This window comes from Canis lupus, chromosome 2, assembly GCF_003254725.2.
Source record: "Canis lupus dingo isolate Sandy chromosome 2, ASM325472v2, whole genome shotgun sequence".
Taxonomy (NCBI): Eukaryota; Metazoa; Chordata; class Mammalia; order Carnivora; family Canidae; genus Canis; species Canis lupus.
In genome coordinates, this window is record NC_064244.1 from 31855483 (window position 1) to 31881426 (window position 25944).

The window sequence follows — 25944 nt, forward strand, 5'->3', positions numbered from 1 at the left end:
TCCACTAGGGCTCGGAATGGAATCGCGCTACTAGACTCTTTGGGAACTGCCCCAGGGAAGTAAGACTTTGGTAGATGACCTCGTACTAATCGTAACCATGGCGGAAAGGAGATGAGCACGTCGTCCCATTGTCGTCAGAATCCCCTGGGAGACAGAGGCCTGGACCACGCACACACTCCTTGGCCTGTGGCCGAGGGAGGGTGTCACAGGCCCACATCCTGTCTCCCCCCGCTCGGGACGTGTTTTATTTATCTTGCTTTATACACACGTTAAGTGGGACATGGTCAAAACCCTTCTCGTTTCCTCCACGTAGGCAGAGCTGACCCTGCAGACGCTGGAAGTTTTCATTCGGGTCAGCAAGTTGTGGACGTGAAGTAGGACTTTAAAGTAGGTGAGAGAAAAAAAAAATAATAATAAAATAATAAAGTAGGTGAGAGTCTCTTAAACCGATGTGATGACCACTCACAAGGAGAAAAGAAAAAGAAATTCCCTATTTCCCCACCCCCACGGTGCACCTATGTTATTTAGTTCTCTCTCTCTCTTTTTTTTTTTAAGATTTATTTATTTATTCATGAGAGACACAGAGAGGGGGGTCGGAGACACAGGCAGAGGGAGAAGCAGGCTCCATGCAGGGAGCCCGACATGGGACTCGATCCCGGGATCCTGGGGTGACGCCCTGGGCCAAAGGCAGATGCTCAACTGCCGAGACTCCAGGTGCCCCTTAGTTTTCTTGAATGTTCTCTAATTATCTGGTGTGATCTGCCCATGACAGAGGAACCAATTATGTGAGACCGCTACCTGACACAGCCACCAAACGTACTGACCATGAGATGCTTTCTCTGATACGTCCTGCCGGGCTGAACGCCAAAGACCTGCTGCCATGGGTCGGCTCCGAGCTAAGCCCACCAATGTGCGTCCACGTCCACTTGCAGGGGGGGTGTAGCTCTCAGTTACGCAGTTTGTGCTTGGAAACCCTCAGGGGAGCATGATGCTCGGAGACCCCAGTTATTTGCACTATTCTGAAACCCTCGTTGGAAGTAGGTCAAGGCACCCTTAGGCTTCCCCAGACAAGACAGTCTTCCATATGAACGCCCTTCCTGTTCTCGTCTCATCTTCCCATGACACTTAAGTTGCCACCCCCATGTACGGAGGTGTTACGTGGAGTCAAAGTCCTAGACAATGGTTAGAGGCAATGCATTGCCTTTAAATAGCATGTTGTACACTCACAATAGCCAGAAAGGAACACCTCCGCACGGTGTGCAATGCACAACTAACACACACTACATGATACCAGAGGGCTCACAGACTCTGCCCTGATGTTGATGCACGACGGTGCAGTTCAGTGTCTTCTGCATCTGACTTGATTGGGGTTTGGATGAGGACCAACACATCACCCAAGCCCCCTCGCTCATGGCTGATTCCATACATCAACCTGAACTGGGATCAGAGAATTCTCACCCAGGAAATTAAAAGTAGAATCAGGGTCGTGATCCTCACTGCTGTTCGGGATGGAGGTGCCCATGTGACGGTCGTGGATGGGCCCCTCCCACGCACAGCTCACAGTGAAGGACACTGGGCGTAACTGCCAGAAGCAAGCAGAAGGCTGGACTGGCCTTGGTGGCCCCCGCACGCCCGACACGCCTCAGGCTGATTCCACGTAGAGCACAAACGCGAGGCCGGAGGCGGGTCCTCCCTCGTCCTCTGTCCATGAGTGTAACGTGAAATACATCCTTGGGCACTCGGTGTTTTTTTTACTTCTTTAAACCCATTTGCTTTAGAAGCAGCTCTGGGTTTCCCCTTGGGTGAGCATACGTACCGGGTGCAATCATTCTCTTCCTCAGTTAAGAGGTGCCTTGGAGATGCCCACAGTGAGGACAGAGAGAGAGGAAACTCCCCACGTGCCAGTGATGGTGATGCCACAGGACCTTCTCCCGTCACCAGTCTCAGGACCCCCGTGGAATCCCAGCTGCCGAGGCGCAGGCTTTCCCTGCCAACAGTGGCCACGGCCAGCAGGGAGCCGCACCTTTTTTTTTACACATTAAAATCAGCATACATTTTATTTTTAAGCACACAATAAACACTAACCTTTTCCAGGGCTACTATACCCTCCATGACTTCTCATACAGAATTGGGTAGAATTGGAAGAAGTTGTTTCTGGTGAGGATGGCGATGATCAAGAACCAAGACACAGGAGGGGCGCCTGGGTGGCTCTGTTGGTTGAGCGTCTGACTCTTGATTTCAGCTTGGGTCATGATCTCAGGGCTGTGGGATCGAGCCCTGTGTTGGGCCCCAAGCTCAGCAGTCTGCTTGGGATTCTCTCTCCCTCTGGCCCAGGGGACTCCTGGGGATTAATCCTGAGCAGAATTCTCGAAGACGACTCAAGTTTAATCAAGTAGGAAGAAACTGGGAAGGAGTGATATTGGGAGCATTGATCAAGAGAAGGCATACACAACAGATCTGTATTCACTGGCTGGTAGGCACCCTGTTGACACCCCAAATATTCTTAAGCTAATCTTCAGTGTCAGCGTGACGTTAGAACCAAGTGAGACCTGTAAGGAGTAGATGCAAATTCTAGAACAATTCCTGGGGCTGAGGCACATCACGTTCTCAAGCGTTTCTTTCCAAGTTTCTGCAGATAACACTCACTTCCCTACTCACAAAACTTGGGAATTGCAATGATCCCAGATGCATGCTCTTCCCTCATTGCAATAATTTCATCATTTGCTTTTCCCGGTGATCTCAGGTCGCTATCTGCATGCATCCTGGTACCACTGAGCCCTGGACAGAGGACTGTTAGCATCTCACTGGGAGCCACTGCTGTGCAAAGCAGGTACATCAAGGCTTAATAAAAAACTCTTTTACATGTAAGCAATAATCGACCCTCCTGAACTCCAAAGATCGGCTTGAATTGGTGCAAAAGCCATAATCATTAGTCACAAGACAAATTAATTAGCAGTGTCCCTTTAGCTGCATGATAAACTCACTTGTTTGGAGACTAAGTTCTTCTTAATTTAGAACCTGCTCAACCCCCAGAAGTGTGAGAGCGTGTCCAGGAACAATCCCTCCTGGCTCCCTGATCCAGGGCTCTGCGTGCTTGTGAGAAACCTGAAGATCAAGGCGACCTTATAGGGATCTGGGTTGGGAGCCTCAGAGACGATGTTGGAATGGGGTTTTTTTTTGTTGTTTTTTTTTTTGGGGGGGGGGGGTGTTTGTTTTTTAATGTGAGATATAGTTGACACACAATGTTATATTCACTTCAGGTACACAACATAGCGATTCGATGACTATCTACATTATGAAATGCTCCCCACAAGAGGTGTAGTTACCATCTGTCACCACACAAATTTATGACCATGTTGGAATCATCGTAACCACACTTGTGTTCATTGTTTATCACCCCCGACTAAACAAATTACCATGTTCCTGCATGTTATTTCGCCGTGAGCAGGAGGTAAACCTCTGCTGATACCGAGCATAGATAGTTCAAGATGTCTGAGCCCACCGCTAATGGGCCTCTGGTTTCCTGTAGCCTTTGTAGCCCAGAAAGTTTGGGAGGACTACATAGACCTCAAGACCTGGGGTTGACTGGGTCTCCTAAATCTGAGGATTATAACTTCATGCTCCTTACATCCAGCACTCATCACCTACCGTCGTGTCATTTTGTTGGGGACACTGCCCACCATCTGACCTCTGTCAGGTAAGGATACCCCCTGCCCCCCCGACCCCTCCCTGGCTTATTCATTATAGTGTAAATAAAACGTGTGCTGCCCATCAAATGCCACCTCTGCATAAGCAATGAGGTCACGCATCTCCGGGGCTGAGAAATTACGACCGGCCGGCATGCAAACAAGACAAAAAGCTGGACTGGGTCTTGGATGAAACTCTTTGAGGGCCAGCCTCCGGTCTGCCCTTTACAGAGGGACCATTCCATACCCATCCCAATGTACTTCAGGTCTTGCAGTCCTCCTTACAGGGAAGCGTTGTTCTATTTGTGTTCGCTGTCGGGTCTTTAGTACGTGATAGCTCCCCAGAGGATCTGGCCTTCAGAGGAGAAGGCTGCTACACCCTGGTGTTCGTCACTGCCACGATGGCTCTCTCAGGTGGTCGGGGAGCACTGGCAACTATGTGGGAGTTGGGGTACCTAAAGTAAGTGTCCCTTATGGTGCATGTTCCACACGGCGAAGTAAATGGGACAGAAAGTTCATATTCAGAAAAGATAAATGGGGCTGGAGGGAGACTGGAACTAATTAGGATTCAAATTCACACTTTCTGGTCTATCCTGATATTCATGACTTGGAGTCAAGTATTAGAATTTTGGTCACACACATACAGATGAAAAATACATCCATGCAGAAGGCTGACCAATGACCGAGTAGTCAGAAGACGGAATTTTTCTTTCAGTTCCCTGGAATCATGAGTAAATGTGTGACTCCAACACAGGCAATGGCATTTGATTTGGCTAAAAAGGCACAAGTGGGGAGAACCATGACATCAGTCCCTCCTGAAGCCAACTGTCCCCGGTTACATGAGGAACTCAATTGAATGGACTTAACTTCCCAGGCAAGTCACCTGGGTTTCCATACAAGTTACTGTCTGGAGAACATTTGTCAAAACAGTTCAAATGTCTCAAAATGTCTCAGCTGCACGGCCACCCCATGGACCTCAACAGCCATCGATGCCATGGTCTTCCTGCACTTCCAGTGCTCCTGACCCCAAGACAGGCTCTGCCCCACTTGGTGGTGGAGATACTGGGGCTGGCATGTCAGAGCCATTAGCACAAACAAGATCCCTGGACATGTGTCCTGTTCTCCTCAAACACTGAGGACCATGGACATGTCCATCTGAATAACAAGTCTATTATTTCCTTCCTCAGGCCTTCCTCAATTCCCAAGTCATCTGTTCCAAAAAAATATAATTGAAGAGAGATCAGGAATCAATGTTATTCTACTGTGTTTTAAGTGTGAAAACAGAAGTGTAATATTATGTCTTGTTTCTAAACCAAGCATAGGGGTGTAACTTGGCAAAAAAAAAGAATAAAATTCCATGGGTGGGCTGGAGAAATACAAAAAAAAAAAAGTGAAATAAGATGAGCTACATATGGCTGTGATGTAGTTGGTGCCAATAAGTGATTCATCCCAGTGTGTGCGCTTATGCGCTGAGCGCTGCTCTTTGCAGGCTGCTTAATGAATGTGTGCACCCCCAGCTATGCAAGTCTGCAGCCCCAATAAAGAGGCCACAGCAGGAAGATCCTTGGACTAAGGCTCTGGTTTGCACTTACTCTAAAAAAATTATTTGATGAGGCACGTTAATCTCTCTGCGTAGCTTATAATTAGAACTGCACTTACATTTCCACCTGACTAAGTGATTTTGAGAGGCTTTCAAATTTAGGTTATGAGTTTTATTATGGCCCCGTTATTAAACCTGAGCCCTGCTACCCAGAGCCCGATGTCGGTAACAGCCAGGGGACCTGGCCTCTGTCCGCCGAGCACGCGTTTTGCTGCTGGTGCCACGCAGTCCAAGAGTTTTTGAAGGGATGCACATTTGCAGCAAATCACACTCCTCTCAGTAATGAGAAACGAGGCTCCAGGGGAACCGTTTATTTTGTAGACTACAGCCACGAGCCTTCGGGGAGTCCTTCCAGCTGCCAGGCGATCGCCTAAAATCCCGAGTCCCTTCGGTCTCCTCCAACCTCCACAACCCCTGGGCCTCCCCGAGCGGACGCCCTGGCTTCCCGCTTCCAGGAGAGCAGCCAGCTGAGGACCCAGCCCGCAGCCAAGAGCACGGGCTCCTCGGGTGGCACAGTCCTCCCTGCCCTCGCTGGGGACGGCCTGGTGCTTCTCTGTGGCCCCCGCCACTGGCCAGGCCACGTCCCGCCCTGCCTGTACACGACATTATGCAGCCATTCCCACACACATCAACTTTTAGTTTTCATTAAAAAAAAAAAAAAAAAAAAAATCTGGTTTTTTCCCATCAACTTCTAAAATGTTGCTATTTCTCCCTTTAAAAACAAAAACACAACCCTAATTCCTTTTCCCTGGCTAATTATTTCCCCACTTTCTTCTCTCTTTTTGTAGAGAATGTCGGCATGATGTTGTCTCCACGTCAGCCCCTGAGGGCCCTCTGTCCCTTGTTTCTGAAATCCACTTCACTTTTGATTCGATTTCACTTCAATTCAAATCCACTTGGGTATTTTGCTGGCCCCTCCCCTGGTTCCACTGAACTATTATCAAATTTACCATTGCTCAATCTTCATCTTACTTATCAGGAACATTTGAAATGCATGGCTAGCTTCTCTTCTTTGAATCACTTTATTTATTTGTATCTACTTTGCTTCCAGGTCGCCGCAGCTTCTGAGCTTTTCTTGGTGGTTGACTTGTACTGAGTCCATGTAGCCAAGCTGGAGCTCCATTTCCTAAAATCCCTTCCTTTCACAGGGCTGACGGATTGGACCACATGAGGTATTTTGTGCCAGACTTGGAGGGAAGCAATAAAGCAGCAACATGTCTCTTTGAAGGTTGGTGTGGGGGCCCGGGCACAGCTGGGGCTGTTTTGCTGTGCATCTTGCTGAGGTGGGGGGCGGGGGGGGGGGTGCAGAGCATGAGGAAAGCCTGCAGTTTCTCTCCTTCAGTTTCTCACACTCTTAAAATAGGCCCAGCACCAGAGGCTGTCACTGCTTAACCATCTCCCACAACCCTGTAAAACGAATCTCTATAACAAATTCCATATTTTATACCAGCCCTAGTGCTTCTGCTTTCCTGATCACACCCTGACTGGTATCTGCTCCTACCCACGTATTCTTTCTTTGTCCTCTTTTCTGGTTCCTCTATCACTGACTTCATAACATTGGAGTGTCCCAATTCCAGATTTGATCCTCTTCTATTTTCTGTCCACTCACTTTGTTGATCTCATCCAGTCTCATACCCTTGGATGAAATCTATATTCTTAATATATAGATAGATTAGATCTAAGTGTGGGTCCAAGTCTAGAGCTAGGGCTAGAGCTAAAGATGGACCTGATGGAGATGATGGAGATAGTGATGTTGGACATGGAGATGGAGATGGAGATGATGAAGATGGTGGAGATAATGAAGATGATGGTGATGATAAAGACGGGGATGATGGAGATGAAGATGAGAAAGATGAGAGAGGTGATGGGCATGGAGGTGGGGATGATAGAAATGATGGAGATGGAGATGGTGGAGGTGATGAACATGGATATGCTGCAGATGCTGGAGATGGTGGAGAAGGTGGAGTTGATGGACATGGAGATGGAGATGATGGAGATGATAGACATAGGGATAGAGATATGTGAGATAGAGAACTCATAATATCTGGAAGTTCAGAGCCATGTATCAAACTGCATATTCCATACTTCCATTTGGTTGTCTGACATGTCAAATGCAAGATGTTCAAAAAGGATCACCTGCTCTGATAAAATGCGCCCTCCCGACCAGGAGATAAGCCTTCTCCCTTTCCACTGGTGCTAGCTCCTCCTCTCCAGTTGAGGGAGATAAAGCCCTTCTACTCAAGCCTGACTTCTCTCCTCCAATATCCAATCATTTAGGAAATATTTCGGCAACGCCTTCCCAGGAAACGCAAAGCTCGCACAATGGCTTAGATTACCTTACATGACCTGGCTACTCATTTACGGGCCTTTTTTCCCGCTTTTCCCCACTCCAGCAACACTGGATTCCAGGCAGTTCCCCAAGCATTCCAGGCACGTTCTCCCTTTGGGCGGCATCTTCTAGAAGTTTCTTCTGTCCAGAATGCTTCCTTTCCTTGTTCCCTTGGCTAACCCACTCATCTTTGAATCCTGTTTTAAGTAGCTAAACTTTAATAAGGTTAGGCTTGACTCCCTGTTTAATACTATAAACCAGGCACCAACCTCTTTGTTCTGCTTTCTATCACTTTTAGTTTCTACAGCATCTTCAATCTTCTGACATTGTGCGTAATTTGCTTATATTTATTGTTCTCTGACGTCCCCACCAACATGAAAGGTCCACTGGCATGGAAACTTTGTCTCATGGTGCATTCCAAACGCTAGAGCAGAGTGTGCCTTGTAGTACTAGGCGCTGGACAATTGTTTGTGAATGAACAAACACAGGAGATGAATTTTTCTTCTTCCAGTGTGGACATTTTGGCTCAGTTTCCTCTTAGACTCAAGACACCGGCATCAGGCTTGTCTTCTTTCTCATCCAGACTACATTCCTCCTCTTCTGCCCTTCCCTCACCCTGCCCCTGGCTGCACCTACACTCCACATCCTTCTGGCCTTGCCATCTCCATCCACTTGGCAATATGTCGTCTACACGATAGCAAAACTGCTAAGCATCTGATCATTGAGAACTTTGACGTCTTCCTTTACGTTATGAAATGAATTTAACAGATAATACGTCATGACATGCTGAGTGCCCAGGGAAATAACAGTGAACAGGAAATAGTTTCTACCTGTTTTTATTAAATAGAAAAACATTTATCGATTCAAATAAAACAAGTAATCATACTAGCATGCCTATGGGGATGGCAGTGGGGAAAAGTGGTTATTAATAATATCTTAGAACTTTTAGAAGCTTACTGTTTTTGTTATTCAAAAAAAGCCAGCAGAGCCTCCAGAGTATTCATCTCATTCACCACACTTTCTGAAATCAGGGGCAGTGTGGGAAGGCAGCTGCATTTTAAAATTTTCTCTTTAAATTTTTTTTTCTTTTCTTTTTCTTTTAATTTAAATTCAGTTAGCCAACATATATGAAGTTTTCATAAATGGATAGGTCACATGGTAATTAACAGGCGATATTTTATTAATGGAAATAGTTATCTCATTTTTAAAAATACATATAAACTTACATTCCTCAAAATTCCATAGCATAAACAAAGAGTGACTTTGACAATCTTCAAAATATCCCTTTCATCTCATCATTACTTTTAATATCTCTTGCCTGCATTTCCTTAGTACATTATCCATAGTCTGTTTTCTTATGATCCTCAAGAATAGAATCGCATTTAAATAGTCTCTTATTGTATTTTGCACAGCATAGTAATATTGTTTAGATTAATCTTGAAAACTCTTTAGGTTTAAGAAAAGCGATCATTTTGAACAATCATTGTGAAAGCAGGTTAAGATTAATGGCAATACACACTGAAAGAACACTTGAAAAGATGCTCATATGTGAAAAAGCTAAATACTCATATGTGAAAAAGCTAAATATATTGGAAATATATTTATAATACATTTTACTGTAAAGAAGAAAAATACCCTGGACACTAAACTGAGAGCTGGGATTAACTCTTAGTGAGGTGGAAAGTAATTACAGGATTTTTCAACCTTCTGTGTTTTGTCATACTTGAAAAAAAAAGTGACTTGTGACTATGAAAACAAAAAATAATGCGTTTAATTAATATATAAATATGGACCAGATAAATCAATCTTTATCCTCTTTAATTTGGACATTGATTTTATAGCTTGCTAGTTCACTTTTATTCTAAGGGAGGGTTTATTATACTGTAAGTTAAAAATTTATTAAGTGGTTTATTTACACTTCATCTTCTAAATACCAACTTTCAGTTTTACATATAGAAATTTATGATTGTAGAATATGTAACCAGTTGTCCAAGGAAAGAAAAATGAGGTTGAACAAATTGCATATTTATGCTCATGCCCCCTTTTCTAAGTATTGAAAAGATACTCAGAAAAATAATATACATATAAATTATGTATTACTGAAGTGTCTTCGCCTACCAGGACTGGCTTTATAGGTATTCTGCTATCTATTAGAATAAGAAATAGTGATAATTTCTACAACACCCTCCAGATTTAAATTCCTGCAAAATTTTTCTACATGTAACATTGTTGTCAATAAAAAAATTTTAGAATCCAGTGAAATCTTCCCATACTTAGCATTGGTTTTCTTTATTAGAAAGTATTTCCTTCATACAGTGAAAGCTTACAATTATTTTACAGAGAAAATTGCATGCAGATTTGATTACAATATGTCACAATACTTCAATATTCCAACAATTGAATCCTGTAGTCAGATAAACTATGTGTGATAAAGTAAAGGTATCTTTTTTCAAAATAAAATCAGTGGTTGCCAGGAGATACTGTGCTTGCTCACAAAGAAAGTCTAATCATATCTCCTGTCTCATTAGTAATAAATGTCGTTATTAGTTCAAATAACCTCAAACCTGTGTTCAAATATTTCCTAGGTTTCTAATTGCCTGTCCTCTGGCTGACACTTCAAGTATATATGCGGGACTTTTATTGGGTACTTAAAATGAAAAGTAGACTCTTGTCCGGAGCCAATTTCCTCCGTTCTAACAGGAAAGGGAAAAACAATAACTATTTCCAGTAAGGAGCAAAGAGCATTTCTTTTTAAATGGAACAATCGTCACGTGAGAACTGGTTTTCCATTCGAATTCTCCAACCTACCCTCTAGCAAAAAGCCAATGTGGGACTGGATTTTTCCAGTGCTTTTCTACCTGTTGACATTTTCCCAGAATATCTTTTTATATCTGAGAGGACCGCTTGCCTACATGGGGACTCCTGCCCCACACCATCTTTCACTGAATTTTAGGACAGAGATCCCCAGACAAAGAAATCTCATGGGGCGGTCCCTACTCCACCACCTTTCCCGGGCAAAGCAAACATGCACTGTGGTGCTGTTTTCTTAATCTACGAAATAAAAATCATGCTTTTACAACCGTCTTCGTTTAACTCAAAATCAAAGTATTTTGGAAATAACATGTAGTCTGAAAACCAAATTGTATTAAAGGATTATTAGTAAGTCAGACTTTTGTTTCCTGCATAAATACAACCTCTTGGTATGACCCTGAATAAATCCCCCAAATATGGAACATTTATGATCCTTCCTGATTCTGGTTGTTCTGGGGATTGGCCCCATATTTCTCAGTAATGAGCACACTGCTATTTCTTGATTATCTGCTCCAAACTTTAGCTATGTATCCCTGTGTGTGACGATCAAGTTTATTTGCATGCTTCCCCCCCCCCCCCCCCCCCCCCCCCCCCCCCCCCCCGTCTACTCGCTCAGTAGAGTCTAACACCTGTTGATTACTTTGGTAATTTTAATGGTATATACTTAACAACTTCTATTTCTTTCTTTTCTTTTCTCAGAAATGGACTCTCCATCTTGATCCCTCATTTTGTAAAATGATGGGACTGTTCGCACACTTGTGCCCACCTCCCCTGGCTCCTTTGACTCTATCATCAGAACCTCTACAATGGGGAGTTTGGTAACATTTGCATGACAATCTCACACCTCTCTATCTCCTGTTTTATGAGCCCTTTGATTCTGATTGCTGAAAATGCATTATGTATGGGCATTTTTCATCGCTGAGAATAATGATTAAATAGTCTCCTAGGATGAAATTTCTTTTCTTGAAAAACTTTCCTGAATGTTCCTCAACCTTCAAACAGAAATGATTCTCTTTCTTAAGAATATCCTTTTGTTCTTTTGTCATATACTTAATTTCTTGCAGCATCCCCATCACACTGTCTGACCTCCCATCCTCTCGACCCAGAGATCTTGCCCTGCTCCCTTCTTCCTCTGTTCCAGTAGAAAATAATTGATCTCTACAGAGCTGTCCCCTGAGATGTGCCATGTGCCACTCTTACCTATTGGAACCATTCTTCTTAGATCTCAGTTCTGTTTGCTCGGTTTAGTACCTGTCTTCCTGGAGAGCAACCTCAAATCACATCTGCAGAAAATCCGCATGGGAAGATAAACAGTGTGAATTCTTGAATGTCCCCAAATCTAACACGCCTGTAGACACTCCACTCTTGGGACTTTGGATGAAGTCTAAGAGCATCAGACCCCTTCTTGAAAACACCTGGATGAAAATGCTTCAGGGACAGCATATTATTTGTGAAGTTGGAACAGGGGGTAAGGCTGGGAGGGGTGTGTGTGTGTATACATGTGCACACACCCATAATCAAGTAAACTGTCTGCTGGTTTTTTTTTTTTTTTTTTTTTACAGCACATCTCACTCTGACCTTGCAGTTTCAGGGGTCAAGGCCTCTGCACCCTTCTGCCCAAGGGCAGCTCCCATCTTCACTCCCTCCGACTCCCCTCCATTCTGCCAGTAGAGCCACATAAGGAAAAATATATAAAGATCCTTTCCTCTATCTCGAAATATGATGATTAGTTCAAGTGAGAGGCTTTATAAATAATAAAATCGTAATTATTATTTCAAAATAAATTCTTATGTTCTTTTTCCTTGGATTTTTTTCTTTTGAGTTTCTCCCTTTTTTAAAGATTTAATTTATTTATTTGAGAGAGAGAGCAAGCACAGCAGGGTGGAGGGGGAGTGACAGAGAAGCAGACTTTCTGCTGAGCAAGAAGCCCGACATGGGACTCCATCCCAGGACCCTGAGATCATGACCTGAGCCAGAGGCAGATGCTTCACCAACAGTCACCCAGGCATCCCTAGGGGTATCTCTTTTAATATATCTATTTATAAGTCTGTAGATAAGAAACACAAAATAAATTATCATACCATGTCAAAACCTATTGAGGAAAAGATGATGAATTTTATCTTAGCCCTTATCACGTAAATGTGTGTATGTATATATGTATATACACATATATATAATATAATTTGATATTATATATATTATATATAACTTTTCTGCTATTACTATAAAATGTTTTTGCATACCACAATTGGAAAAGTCTCCCATTCATTTTTCAAACATTAATTAATCTCATTATTTTCTATAAAGTGTACTAGGAAAACAATATTCAAAGATAAATAAGTAGCTCAGATTCTAGTTAACTTGATTCTTTTTAGTAGTGATTTTAAATAAATGTTAGTTGTACAAATTTTTCCTTTAAATCAGCCTAACATGCATTCATTATATAACGTACTTTCTTCCATTGATTTATGTAAGATTCAGTTTACTAGACTCTAAAAGTCTATGACTACATTTCGTTATTCATTCATTCATTCATTCATTTGCAATGTCTCCCATGATGCCTCAAATTTAACAGGAGATCAGTGAATGGGTGCTGGCTGAAGAGAGCCCTTTTAGGAAAGCATACAGACCTCATGATATAATTATATAAGCCTTTATAATATTTCAGACAACCCTTCAGAATGTTCTTCAATGTAAGATTATCCTAACTGACCTCAAGATAAAGTTGGTCTTCTAGTTTGACACTGAAACATCAAATTAAAATGTAAATACCTAACTTAGCATTAAAAAAAAAAGGAACAGAAAATATCCCATTTGGTTGCACGGAAGGTCAGATTAATTATCAGATTGGCTAGACATCTGAAATAGATCACGCCCTGGGTGAAGGGGATGAATGGGGGGGTAGAGGGGTCCACTGGATGTCAGGAACATTCCAGAACATGGCAGTACAGCTACAGATTGTAGGTCAAGAACACACTTTGGGAGAGGGGAAAGTATTGTAAGAGAGAATACTTTGAAATATTCAGAAATGCTTATCTCTGTATTCCATAGAGAATATTACAGTTGCTCTAAATAAATGTTGGAGTCAGACTATAATTGACTTTTCTTGAATCAATCTTGACTGAACATAAATGTTGGCAAGATTTTTTTTCTAAAGAGCTCTTAATGTAAAAGAAATTCCTGCAATGCTACAACATATAATCCTATCTGTAGGAAAACGAGTATCAAAAATCCAGAAAGAGAAAAACACAATAAAGCTAATATCTATTTTTAAAAATCTGAACTTGATATGTATAAATAAGGTTGAATTAAGGCTAATGAAGTTTACTCTTAGCTCAGTAAATGTGAACTAATCAAGCATTTATGAAATTTGGCCTTTAATTCTTCTTTTAAATAGCTTATATAGAAAATGGTAACATCTCTTATCATTGGTACATATAAATACCCACTCTTGACTAGCATCTTACCAAATGGATTTATAACAACTAATATTTAAACAGAAATAAGGGCAGCCTGGGTGGCTCAGTGGTTTAGCGCTGCCTTCAGCCCAGGGCGTGATCCTGGAGACCTGGGATCCAGTTGTACATCAGGCTCCCTGCGTGGAGCCTGCTTCTCCCTCTGCCTGTGTCTCTGCCTCTCTCTCTCTCTCTCTCTCTCTCTCTCATGAGTAAATAAATAAAATCTTTAAAAAAAATTTTTTTTAATAAAGAAAAATATCAGGAGGATTTCAGAGGAGTGTCATTAGTAAAGAAAGGACAGAGAAAACACTGCTCCAAAATATCATTGGTGGGTGGTCCATTTCTATAACAGCAGTGTGAGATCTGTGGGCCCAGTGCTGTAGAAGAGCACCTATAACTAGTAACTAGAAACTACTGAACAACACAATCAACCAACAAAGTCTACCTGCCATTACTCAACACACCAACCAATTAGTGCAAATAGACTTTTGTTTGAGCACCTGTGCAACAAACCTCAAGACAAATTATATCTTGACTCACAAAACAAATCTCAAATATTTAAAGCATTAAAATCATATAATATGTTCTCTGATGTCAATGAAGTCAAATTGGAAATTAGTAACAGAAAGAAAATGGGAAATTCTACAATTATCTGAATATTAAGCAACACACTTCTATATAATCCATAGGTTATAAAACAAGTCTCAAAAAATGTAAAAATACATAGAACTGAATGAAAATGAAAAGTCAAAATAAAAATATGTCATTTAAAACTCTGCTATAGGGAAATTTTTAGCCCTAAATATTTACAATTAAATATGAGAGTTCTCAAATCAATGATCTGACCCAAGAAACAAGAAAAGGAAGGGCAAAATTCCCACAATAGAAGCAGAAAAAAGGAATTCGTAATGAGTGCAAATAAAAAACACCAGTAAAGTCAATAATTCTATCAAACTGTCAATGTTGAAATTAAAGAAAGCACATCACTAACTACAGGAATGAAATAAGAGAATATCACAACAGATCCCATAGCAAATTACAGGGAGTATGAGGGAATTACTGCAAACAAATATATGTGCATAAATTTCACAACTTTCAAAAAATAGATCAACTACTTGAAAAACACAACTACAAAAACTCAACAGAAGTGAGTGTGACCAACCAGAAGAGTCTAGTACTCTATCAAAGAAATTGAATTTGTAATTTAAAACTCTTGCAAAACAAACAAAAACCTCCACTCCATTGCCAGATGATTTCACCAGAAAGTTCTACCAAACATTTTTTTTTAAGAGAGAGAGGAAGAAAGGAGAGAAAATCTCAAACAAACCCCTCGCTGAGCATGTAGCTCTATGCAGGGCTAGATCCCTGGACCCTGTGATCATGACCTGAGCTGAAATCAAGAGTTGGATGCTTAACCGACTGAGCCTCCCAGGTGCCTCCTACCAAACATTAAGAAGAAAGAGGAGGAGAAAAAGGAGAAGAAAGAATGCTGACTAGTCTCTCTCATGAACTTCAATGCAAATATTCTCAATAAAATATTAGCAAGTGCAATCAGCAGCGCATAAAACAGAATTATATATCATGTTCAAGTGAGTTTTATTTTAGATATGTAAGTATGGATCCATATTAAAAAATAATCAAAGTTATCATCCTACCTAAAAGCTAACAGAGAAAAGACATATGATCATATCATTGACTCAGAACAAAGTTTTTGACATCTAGTACTCATTTATGATTTAAAAAATGGATAATTTATATAAAATATATCAATTTATCAAAAATAGCAATCCTCCAAAACTCAATTTAAGGAGACACAGATAATATGAATAAGCCTATCTCTTAAAGAAATTACCTTAATAATTAATAAACTTTCAGGCTCAGATGGTTTCATGAAAGGTTTCTACCAAACATTTAATAAGTTATACCAATTCTCTACAATCTCTTTCAGAGGAGTGAAGCACAGGGAATATTTTCTACCTCATTAAGTAAAGCAGCATCACCCTAATACCAAAGCCAGACAAAATGTTATAAGAAAGGAAAACCATAGACAAATACATCTGAACATGGATGCCATAACTCTGAAATATTAGCATATAGAATCCAACAATTTAAACAAAGACTTATATACTATGACCATATTGGTTTTATTCTATATACACAATGCCAATTTAACATTTAAAAAATGAACTTAAAAATCAATAAATCTAATGTATCACACCAATAAGCTAAAGAAGAAAAATCATTTAATCTTACAATAGATGAGAAAAAGCATGTGGCAAGATCCAACACTAACATGATTAATGAAAATACATGTTTCTGTGCATAAACCGGAAACAGAGAGGAACTTCAACTTGATAAGGGATATCTAAAAACCCCATATCAAATACTATTCTTTTTTTTAAGATTTTACTTATTCATGAGAGACACACATAGAGAGGGGCAGAGACATAGGCAGAGGGAGAAGCAGGCTCCCTGCTGGGAGCCTGATGTGAGACTCGATCCCAGGACCCCAGAATCCACCCTGAGCCGAAGGCAGATGCTCAACTGCTAAGCCACCCAAGTGTCCCAGCAAACACTATTCTTAATCATAAGAAATTACATGCTTTTCCCAGAAAGACAAGAACACAAGAAAAAGACAAGAATGACCCCTCCATCGCTCACTCCTATTTAGCATGGTACTAGAAGTCCTAGTTAATACAATAAGACAAGAAAAATAATTAAAGATACACAGATTGGAAAGGAAGAAATAAAACTGTTTTCAGACAACATGATTTTCTATGTAGTTCAAAGAGTTAACAAAAAAGCTTTTAAAATAAATAAGTGATTATCACAAGATTGCAGGATACAAGGTTAATATAAGAAAAGTCAATTGCTGTTCTATATACCAGCAATGTACAAATGTACTTTGAATTTTAAAACACATTTAAATTAGCACCAAGGGGCCCCTAGGTGGCTTAGTTAGTTGAGACTCTGCCTTTGGCCAGGTCATGATCCCAGAGTTCTGGGATCGAGTGCTCCACTGGGGTCCCTGCTCAGAAGAGAGTCTACTCGCCCCTCTCCTGCCACTCCCCACCCCCTTGTGCTCTCTCTCTCTCTCGTTTACTCTCTCTTTCTCTCAAATAAATAAAATATTTAAAAATAATAAATGAATTAAAACCAAAAATATGAAATAATGAGGTATGAAGCTAAGAAAATATGTACAAGATTTATATGACAAAAACTATAAAACATTGACAAAATAAATCAAAGAAAGTCTCAATAAATGGAGAAGCATTTTATGTTCATCTTTAAAAGACTCAATATTGTTAAGATATTGAATTTACTATATTTAATATATAGATTTAATATAATTCCAGTAAAAATTCCAGCAAGTAACTTTGTGGATATCAACAAACTGGTTCTAAAGTTCACACGGAAAGGCAAAAGACTCAGAACACCCAACACAACATTGAAATGAACAAAATTGGAGGACTGTAATCACCTGATTTCAACATTTTCTATAAAAACTAATATAATCATGACAATGAGCTATTAGCAAAAGAATAAACAAGTATGTCCATGAAATGTAACACAAATCCCAAAAATAGCTAACACAAGTATAGTGAACTGATTCTTTTGAAAAAGGAGCAAAGTCAACTCATACCAAAAGTGGATGATCTTTTCAATAAGTGGTACTGGGAAAACTGTATGTTAATAATAATAATAATAATAATAATAATAATAATAATAATAAATCCTGACACTGCTTACACCTTCATACACACACACATAAAAATTAACTTAAAATGGATCCAGACATCGAATGTAATGCATAAAATCTCTAGAAAATAAAATAGGAAAAATCCTGTATGAACTTGGACATGATGGTGATTTCTTAGATACACCCAAAGTACCCATAAAAGTTGATGATAGGAAGACAAACCAATTAAAATGTGAGTAAAATATCTGAACAGATATCTTCAGCTAGGGAGATAGATGGATGGCCAATAAGCATATGAAAATATGCTCCACATCATATGTCATCAAGAGGATGCAAATTAATATAGGACTGGACCTATAAAGGCAAAACCATGGAGACAGTAAAAAGATCAGTGGTTGCCGGGGTTGGTATAGGGGAAGGATGAAAGAGCAGAGCACAGAGAGCTTTTAGGACAGGAAACTAGCCCATAAGACAATATAATGATGGATGAATGTCATTATGTGTTTATCCAAACCCATAAAATGTACACCAAACTGAGCCCTAAGGTAAACTAAGGACTCTCAATGATTATGGTATACCTATCATTGTTTCATCACTGTTACAAATGTACCAGTCTGGAAGGAATTATTGACAGTGGGCAGGCTGGTGGTATGTGGAGCAGGGGGTGTGGGATATCTCTATGCCTTCCTCTCGATTTTGTTGTGAACCTAAAACTGCTCTAAAAAATTGTCCTTAAAAAACAAAATAAAACAATCAATCGAGAAAACAGCACGGAGATGCCACTACTTACCTACTAGCAAGGCCAAAATCCGAAACACTGAGAGCTGGCAAGGTTGTGGAGCACTGGGTTCTCAGTCACTGATGGTGGGAATGCAAAATGGCACAGCTACTTTCTGAGAGAGTTTGACAGATTCTTGCAAAGCTGAACTTGTTCTTAACATACAATCCAGCAATCATGCTCCTTGGTATTTACTAAAAGAGTTGAAAAGTTACGTCCACACAAAAACTTACACGCTGAAATTTATAGCAGCTTCACACACAATTGGCAAAACCTGTCAGCAATCAAGGTGTCCTTCAGCAGGTGACGGATAAGCCGACAGTGGCCCATCCAGACAATGGAACATTATTTAGTGCTGAGAACAAATGGGCCATCAAGCCTTGAAAAGACGCAGAGGGAGCTTGAATGCATATTACTAAGGGGAACGGGCTGATCTGGAAAGGATGCACCTGCATGCCTCCAACTACACGGCATTCCAGGAAAGCCAACACCAAAGCAAGATCGGTGGTCGCCAAGGGTTGGTGGCAGGGATGGAAGCAAACAGGTGGATCTCAGAGGATGTTAAGGATGGTGCAGCTACATCTGCATGATAGCATCACGTCAGATACATGACAAATGCATCTGGAAAAATCTGTAGAATGTGCAGGACAAAGAGGGAGCCCTGATGTGCACTGTGGACTTGTGTCAGTACCAACCTGAGACATCCATTCACTAACTGAACAAGCGTGCCCCACCGATGCGAGGGGGACTGTGTATATCATGTGAACTCTCTGTACATTTTGTTCATTTCTTCTGTAAACTAAAAACTGCTTTAAGAAATAAAACTAGTGATAGCAAGAAGTGCTGGTAATAAAAAAAAGAAGAAGAAGAAGAAGTGCTGCTACTGATGTGTTTCCACTGCGTCCTCCTTACATCGCTTATGAGAATGTGAAATGGCACAGCCCCTCTGGAAGACGGGGTGGTAGGCTGTTACAGATGAAGCCTGAGTTTACTGTACAATTCAGAGATTGCACTAGAGGACACATAGGCAAGAGGACCGAAGACTCATTTCCACAACAAAATCCGCACATCACATGAATGTCTGTAGCAGTTTTATTTGTTATAAACTCAAACTGCAAACAACCCAAACATCCTTCAGGGGTGAGTAGTTAACCAGTCTGTTGGCAGTCTATGGTGAACACCCCTTGTGCACCCGTACTATGGAATACCAGCCAACAGTAAAAAGGGGAGGCTCCTGACACTAGCAACGATTTGGGTGAGTCTCAAGGAAATTGTGCTGTGCCAATTTCCAAGTGTTACAAACAATGATTCTATCTATACAGCATCCTGGAAACATGAAAATTTTAGGTTGGATAAGAGATACGTGCTTGCCAGGATTTGGGGAGGGGTAGGCGAGGAGGTGGCCATGTCTGTGAAGGGGTGGCATGTGAGGCCCATGTGTTGGAACTCTTTGTATCTTGAGTTCTTGTATCTTGCGTTGTTGGACACGCACATCCACACGTATGACCGAGCTACATAGAACTAAACGCACACCCAAGTACATGTAAAACTGGTAAATCGAGTAAGGTCTGCATATTATGTCATTTTGATTTTCCCCATTGTGATACTGTACTACCATGATGGGAGATGTCATCTGTGGGGTAACTGGGTGAAGGACTTAGGGGGTCTCTGTGAGTTATTATCAATGCCATAGACAATATAAATTGTATTCAAAACTAAATAAGGATTTATCCAGTGGGTGTTAAAGTGGATTATGAACTGAAATATGCAGTGTGATGCCATCACAACTTTTAATATGGAATGCTTTAATTGAACACTATGAAAAATGTATACTATTTGAGAATGAAAAGGTCCAGGATTTCATTAAGCCTTCGCCTTCAGTCTTGAGCCAATGGGTAAAAACACTTGGGCTCGGTGGTAGGACAGGTGAAGCCTATGGTTCCCAGCTTTGAAGGGAAGCACACATTGGCCACAGAGCCCATCTGTCGAGGCCTTGAAACGTCCCCCGGTGTCAGGAGTCATGGCGATCCATAGAATCTCCTTTATGATGACCAAGAAACCTTGGCCTCTCCTTCGCAGATCATCCAAAAACACAATTGTTCTAAAATTTCATGCCTCATGAATGATTGTAGAGCCATTTAGATCTGAAAGATAAATATGAAAAAAAAAATTCCACATTTCCAAGCCATTGATTAAGACCCTCGAAAACATGAAGACTTTTTTCTTCCTTTTTTTCATTTTTTTTTTTATTGCAAGCCCACTTACAAGTAATTTGAAGAGAGACCATACATTAATTCCCATGTGGGCACATGCCACTTAGCAAATTCTAGAAATAAAGGGACATAAGAAACACAACTTCATCTCTCCACTGATGTCTAATCCAACTGAAAGGGTGATACTCATTACAAAATAAACACAATGGAGAGAAGGTATCTACGTACCTGCCTCAGTGTGTTCACTGAGGAAATATGATGGATGTTAGGAAGGGCATCCATCTGAACCTAAGGAATGATGGATTTTTCTAGGGGAGGGGAAGGGCAGAGGAGAATCCTAAGCAGGTTACATGCCCAGCACAGAGCTCCCCTGTGGGGCTTGATCTCACAACCCCGAGATCATGACCCTGTGATCACGACCCTGAGATCCTGACCTGAGCTGAAATCTAGAGTTGGAGGCTTAGCTGACCCAGGCGCCCCAGAATGATGACATTTTTGCCAGAAAAGAAGGAAACAAGGAGGAGGGCTTGTGGCCCGGGGCAATGCAGCAGGCGTTGCAGAACCCGTGCATAATGCAGGAAAATGAACTCAGTGCAGTTTCTTTATCAACAGGCATAAATCTTCTAAAGAGGAACAGCTATTCGTGTGGATATGTTGGAGGAAGATTTCAAACCCCAGAAGACACCAGGGGATATGTAACCAGTCATTTATACAACCTTGATGCAATTTATAATCTGAAGTTCAGAACTGTAAATATAAACTTATCCTACTTTTATTGGTGCTCCAGGACTAAAGATAAAACAATAAGAATATTCCCTAAGTGGCCAACTGTTGCAGTTAATTCTGAAATCTTACCAGCATTACCTGTGCAAGATAATTTTTTTTTCTGTATGGATGCATAACTTCTTACATTCTTGCATATAAATTTCATATATATGTAATGGACAAAAGCAATTTTATTAAATTACTGTCTCAGCCCAAATAATCACCTTGGTTGTTTAGTCTGTACAGATTTTTTTCAGCACCGTAAGGCGCTAAATGAATACTTCTCTTATCACTGCAGTCTCTGATAGACCAATTGGGAGGCTGTGGCTTCTACTCAATGCAGGCTTTATTTTGGCCGCGGACCAATGACATAATGATCAAAGTGAAGGCGTATTCATTTCATATATCCTGTGGGATTGGGAGTAAAAGAACAGGCAAAATGGACTTTGACAACCAGAGCCCAATTTTGAAAATTACTAACCACACGTATAATTTTATTAAACAACAGTGTCAAGCTGCTGGATTAAGTAGAGCTAATAGGTCATTGTCTGTAAAAAGTCAATTAGGAATCAGTGGCATTTAATAAAGTTGATTTTGCGGGATGTCTATCAGAGTCATATTTTTTTTTAATAATTAGGGAAGTTTCCATTTTATTCACCTTATTAAAAATGCTTCTAATACTGCCAAGTTTATGAATTTTGATGAAAGTATTCACTGTACAAATGAATCATCAGTTTGGAGACCAATCATTAAAATTTCATGCTCTCCCCCCCTGCAGACCCCCCGCACATTACTTTTCCTTCAAGCAGTAACACACCGGGGAAGCTCTGAAGCTGTGAGCTGTAGGCTGGCCTTCCTACACTTTCTTACTGTTCATTTTCTTTATACTGCATTTATAGTGACTGATAAAATTATTTTGTTATCTCTCAAAACATGGCAACTTTATGCAATATTAATTTTGACTACCACATGCACAGTGAATTCACTGATGATGTGGTCTAGAAATTTGAATAAATTCATTGAGTCTGAAAACGTTGAATCCTGAAGTTTTCTCTGGTATCAGCAGCTCCCAATGTTGAGTGTCTTTAATTTGTGAACTGCTTTGCTTGTGTTTCCCTGCAGTCCCTAACCACAGGACCAGTGCATTCACTCGACCATAATTACGGTTCACAAATCATCTTTTGTAGAACCTGATCAAGAGACTTTGCAAAATCATTTTCAGAAATGCAATTTTTCATCATCTCCTTTTACTATCTGTCAATATAATTTATAACTGTCATTTTAAAGCTTTAATTTCCTGGTGGATATTGCATTATTGCGCATCCAGGATAAAGGATTAGGAAAAGCCACATCCCTTAGTGCAAACGTTCCGGCAGACAGAAGTTTGCTTTTCAGGGTTTTGCTCACTAAGCTGATCTTCCTCAATCCCATGCCATCCAAAAGCTAATTTCCACACCCTCTTTCTCATGCCCATCCGGAAAGAGGTGCAAGAGCTTAAAACTAGAAAATCATCTTAAGTGAATTTCCATATAATTTAACTCTTGAATGCTTTGCTGTCCTTGTGGTTTTCGTAAAACCCCACAGGTCAAGAATTTAAATAAAATAAAGGTATACACACAAAATATACATTATCTAGCTGCCTTTTGAGCTCCTCAGAGCCTGGTCTTCTTGATGGATGCCTTTCATGTAGAAGATCCATTCTCACTCTCCAAAAATTTCAGAAACATGGTACACAAAAGGATACTCCAACATGTGAATGGGGTCTCTAAACAAGGAAGGGACAGACCTGGAAAGGATGACCACATACGTGGGTGGGAGGAAGCATGCTGCTGGGGGAGGGCTCGGCGGCCACTCGGCTACTTCTTATGTAGCTGTTTGTTTTCTCTCATTTTCTGACCTTACCCAGGCAATCTGTCCCCCAGATGCATGTAGTATGTGTGTCTATCTCCAATCCCACTCATGATAAGAGAAAAATCCTTTTTCTAAAAGATTGATTGACTGATTGATTTTAGAAAGAGGAAGGAGAGAGAGTGGAGGAGAGGGACAGCTGGAGGGGGGAAGGGAAACCTCAAGCAGACTCCCTGCTGAGTGCAGAGTCTGATGCGGGGCTCTGTCCCAGGACCCGGAGATCATGACCTGGGCCGAAACCAAGAGTCAGACACTTAACCGACTGAGCCACCCTGGTGCCCCAAGAGAAGAATCCTACATGGTTAAAGAAAGGGGGCCACATCAGGAACTTTACCATATTGGGAGTAATCCATGCAAAAAACAAATGCTTCCCTGGTAGTGTGTGAGAGACCAGGAGCCCTGTGTCACTTGAGGACTTCAAATGGGACCCGTCCGTTGTTTCCAAAACCATAGTGGGCAGCTGCCATGAGGGTGGGTGAGTTCTGTATGTATACAAAGAGGACGGCGGAGCTTATCACCTGTTGGCAAGAGATACACTTAGAAAAGACCAAAAGATGTTCACGAGTCAGGAGAATTTCGAACAGCTTATAATCAGAGTATAAGAAGAGTGCAATTAAATGTTGAAGTATATGCTAAGAGGCTTACTACTGGGGCACCTGTGGGGCTCAGTGGTTGAGTGCCTGCCTTCAGCCCAGGGCATGACCCCAGGGTCCCGGGATCGAGTCCCCTGCATGGAGCCTGCTTCTCCCTCTGCCTGTGTCTCTGCCTCTCTCTTTCTTTCTGTTTCTCATGAATAAATAAAAAAAATATTTTTTAAAAAGCCACACTATCAAATGTACAGGTTTAATGGAGTAGAACAAATTCAGTGAAAATAATACTAAGAAACCTTCCTGAAGGAGGTGATATTTGGGCCAGGTGTGAAAAAAATAAATGGATGGCAAGTATTTTATTTTAACATGTCATGAGCATATGCTTATAAATACTAACTTGCAACCTATGTTTTTATTTCTACTCCTTTTCAGAAATAACTGGAGTCAGTAGCTTTCCTGTACATCACAAATAGCCAATTATAAAGTATAATAAAAGAGGAGTTTCTTCAATCCAGAAAAGATGGAATACTTACATCTCACCACATTCCTCCCACCAAAAACCATGAACACTGTGCACAAAACAAGCACAAGGCTGCAAGGGTGGTGTTTCTGGAGTTCTCCTTCTGCCTTCTATGGATCCTGGGTTGGGGGCTAGAGAAGCCTACAACCCAGACACATCAGCAGGATCAGATTCTGTTAAAGGTCCCAAGAAAAGCCAGCTCTCTTGCCACAGCAATAATAAAGGGGCAAATCTCAGAAGACAGAAGCCTCTTGACCATGACCAGCTCAGGCTAACATCGTGAGAAACACGCAAACACAAATCAAGAGAAAACAGGAGAGGCTGTATGAATATCGAGTTAAGTAGACTGCACAGCAAAGTGACAGCATCAAAGCTGAGAGCTGAACTTTGCCTGACACAGGCAGTACCTACCACAACTACACTATCTGTGTGGGTGTGGAATCCCACGGCATTTACAACTCTTCCTGCGGTTGGTTTGGGACCATGAGCCTGAGTTATCTGCTGTGTGACATTGTTGTAAGTGACGTGGTACTTCTGGGTCTAGCCACAGATCTCCTTGTGCTTTTCCATTATTTTCCACATCGACCTTGGAAGCCACATGACCTACACCGTCCCTGTGCCCAGATCCCAGAGTCACTGCATGGAGGCGAGCATCCAGGTGGGGTGCCACCTAACCCTCACTGTGACTTGTGGACTTATGTGTCACTGTCACTAATGCAACAAAGACAATTCCACGGGGACGTGGGACTGGAATTCAGCTTTCAGTTGTAACTAGAGCGCCTTGGAGAATGATGACACATGAACGGCAGGGAGCTTAACTGTATTATTCATTCGAAATACTTGGTTTAGCAAAATATGTGAATGAATATTGGGCGAATAAGTATCAAAAGTCCACAGACCCGCTAATGATTCCATGATTCAGTGTCTGAAGGATCTTTAATTTCCCCAGGAAAGATTTCACTCACATCACATCTTTACGTTCGCATGCAGTGAGCGCTTCTAAAGCCAGTGCCAGAAACTGCGGTCTAGTCTGACACGTTGGCTCTAATCTCCACAGCAAACCGGCCTGGGATCTATCATTTCTCTTCCACTGAAACAGATATCCAGACTCACGGAAGTTAGGCAGCACAAACAACTGAACAAAGTACAGTTCTAATCTAGGTATTTGTGGCGTCAGAGTCCAGGTTCTTGCCACTAAAATTTCTAACTCACTGAAACCAATCTGTGTATTTATAATGCTATTTTTTTTTCATTTTGTGAATTTCACATTAGAACCTAGTACACACTAAATTAACAAAATGCTGCTATTGCATTTTAAAATCTGTAAATTTTTTTTGAGAATCTGTACATTCTTTCCCCGTTGGGTGCTGTCTTCTATTAGCTCAACCTTGTGAATGACGTTGTTCTAATGTTCTACATGCCAATGTTGTTTTCATCTGCTGGATTTATCAACTTGTGAGTTCCTTGGATAAATATCTGTAACCATAAAAATAACATTTTCATGCAAATCTGTGTTTTCCCTCTACATATGAGAGTTGAGATCATTTACAAAATATGTACAATATCTATTTGCAGAAAACAAAGGA

At 41.1% G+C, this 25944-nt stretch overlaps 1 long non-coding RNA gene across 3 annotated transcripts; it reads left to right on the plus strand.

Moving 5' to 3' along the window:
• The first annotated feature begins 160 nt into the window (after positions 1-160).
• Positions 161-25944, plus strand: LOC125753289 (uncharacterized). Of its 3 annotated transcripts, none has more exons than XR_007404738.1 (5): positions 161-391; positions 2744-2830; positions 3261-3697; positions 6435-6514; positions 24271-25944. It is a non-coding gene; the product is annotated as an uncharacterized LOC125753289 (long non-coding RNA). The 3 variants fall into 3 exon arrangements; XR_007404739.1 differs by lacking the exon at positions 24271-25944 and adding an exon at positions 11989-12126; XR_007404740.1 differs by lacking the exon at positions 161-391 and adding an exon at positions 2337-2473.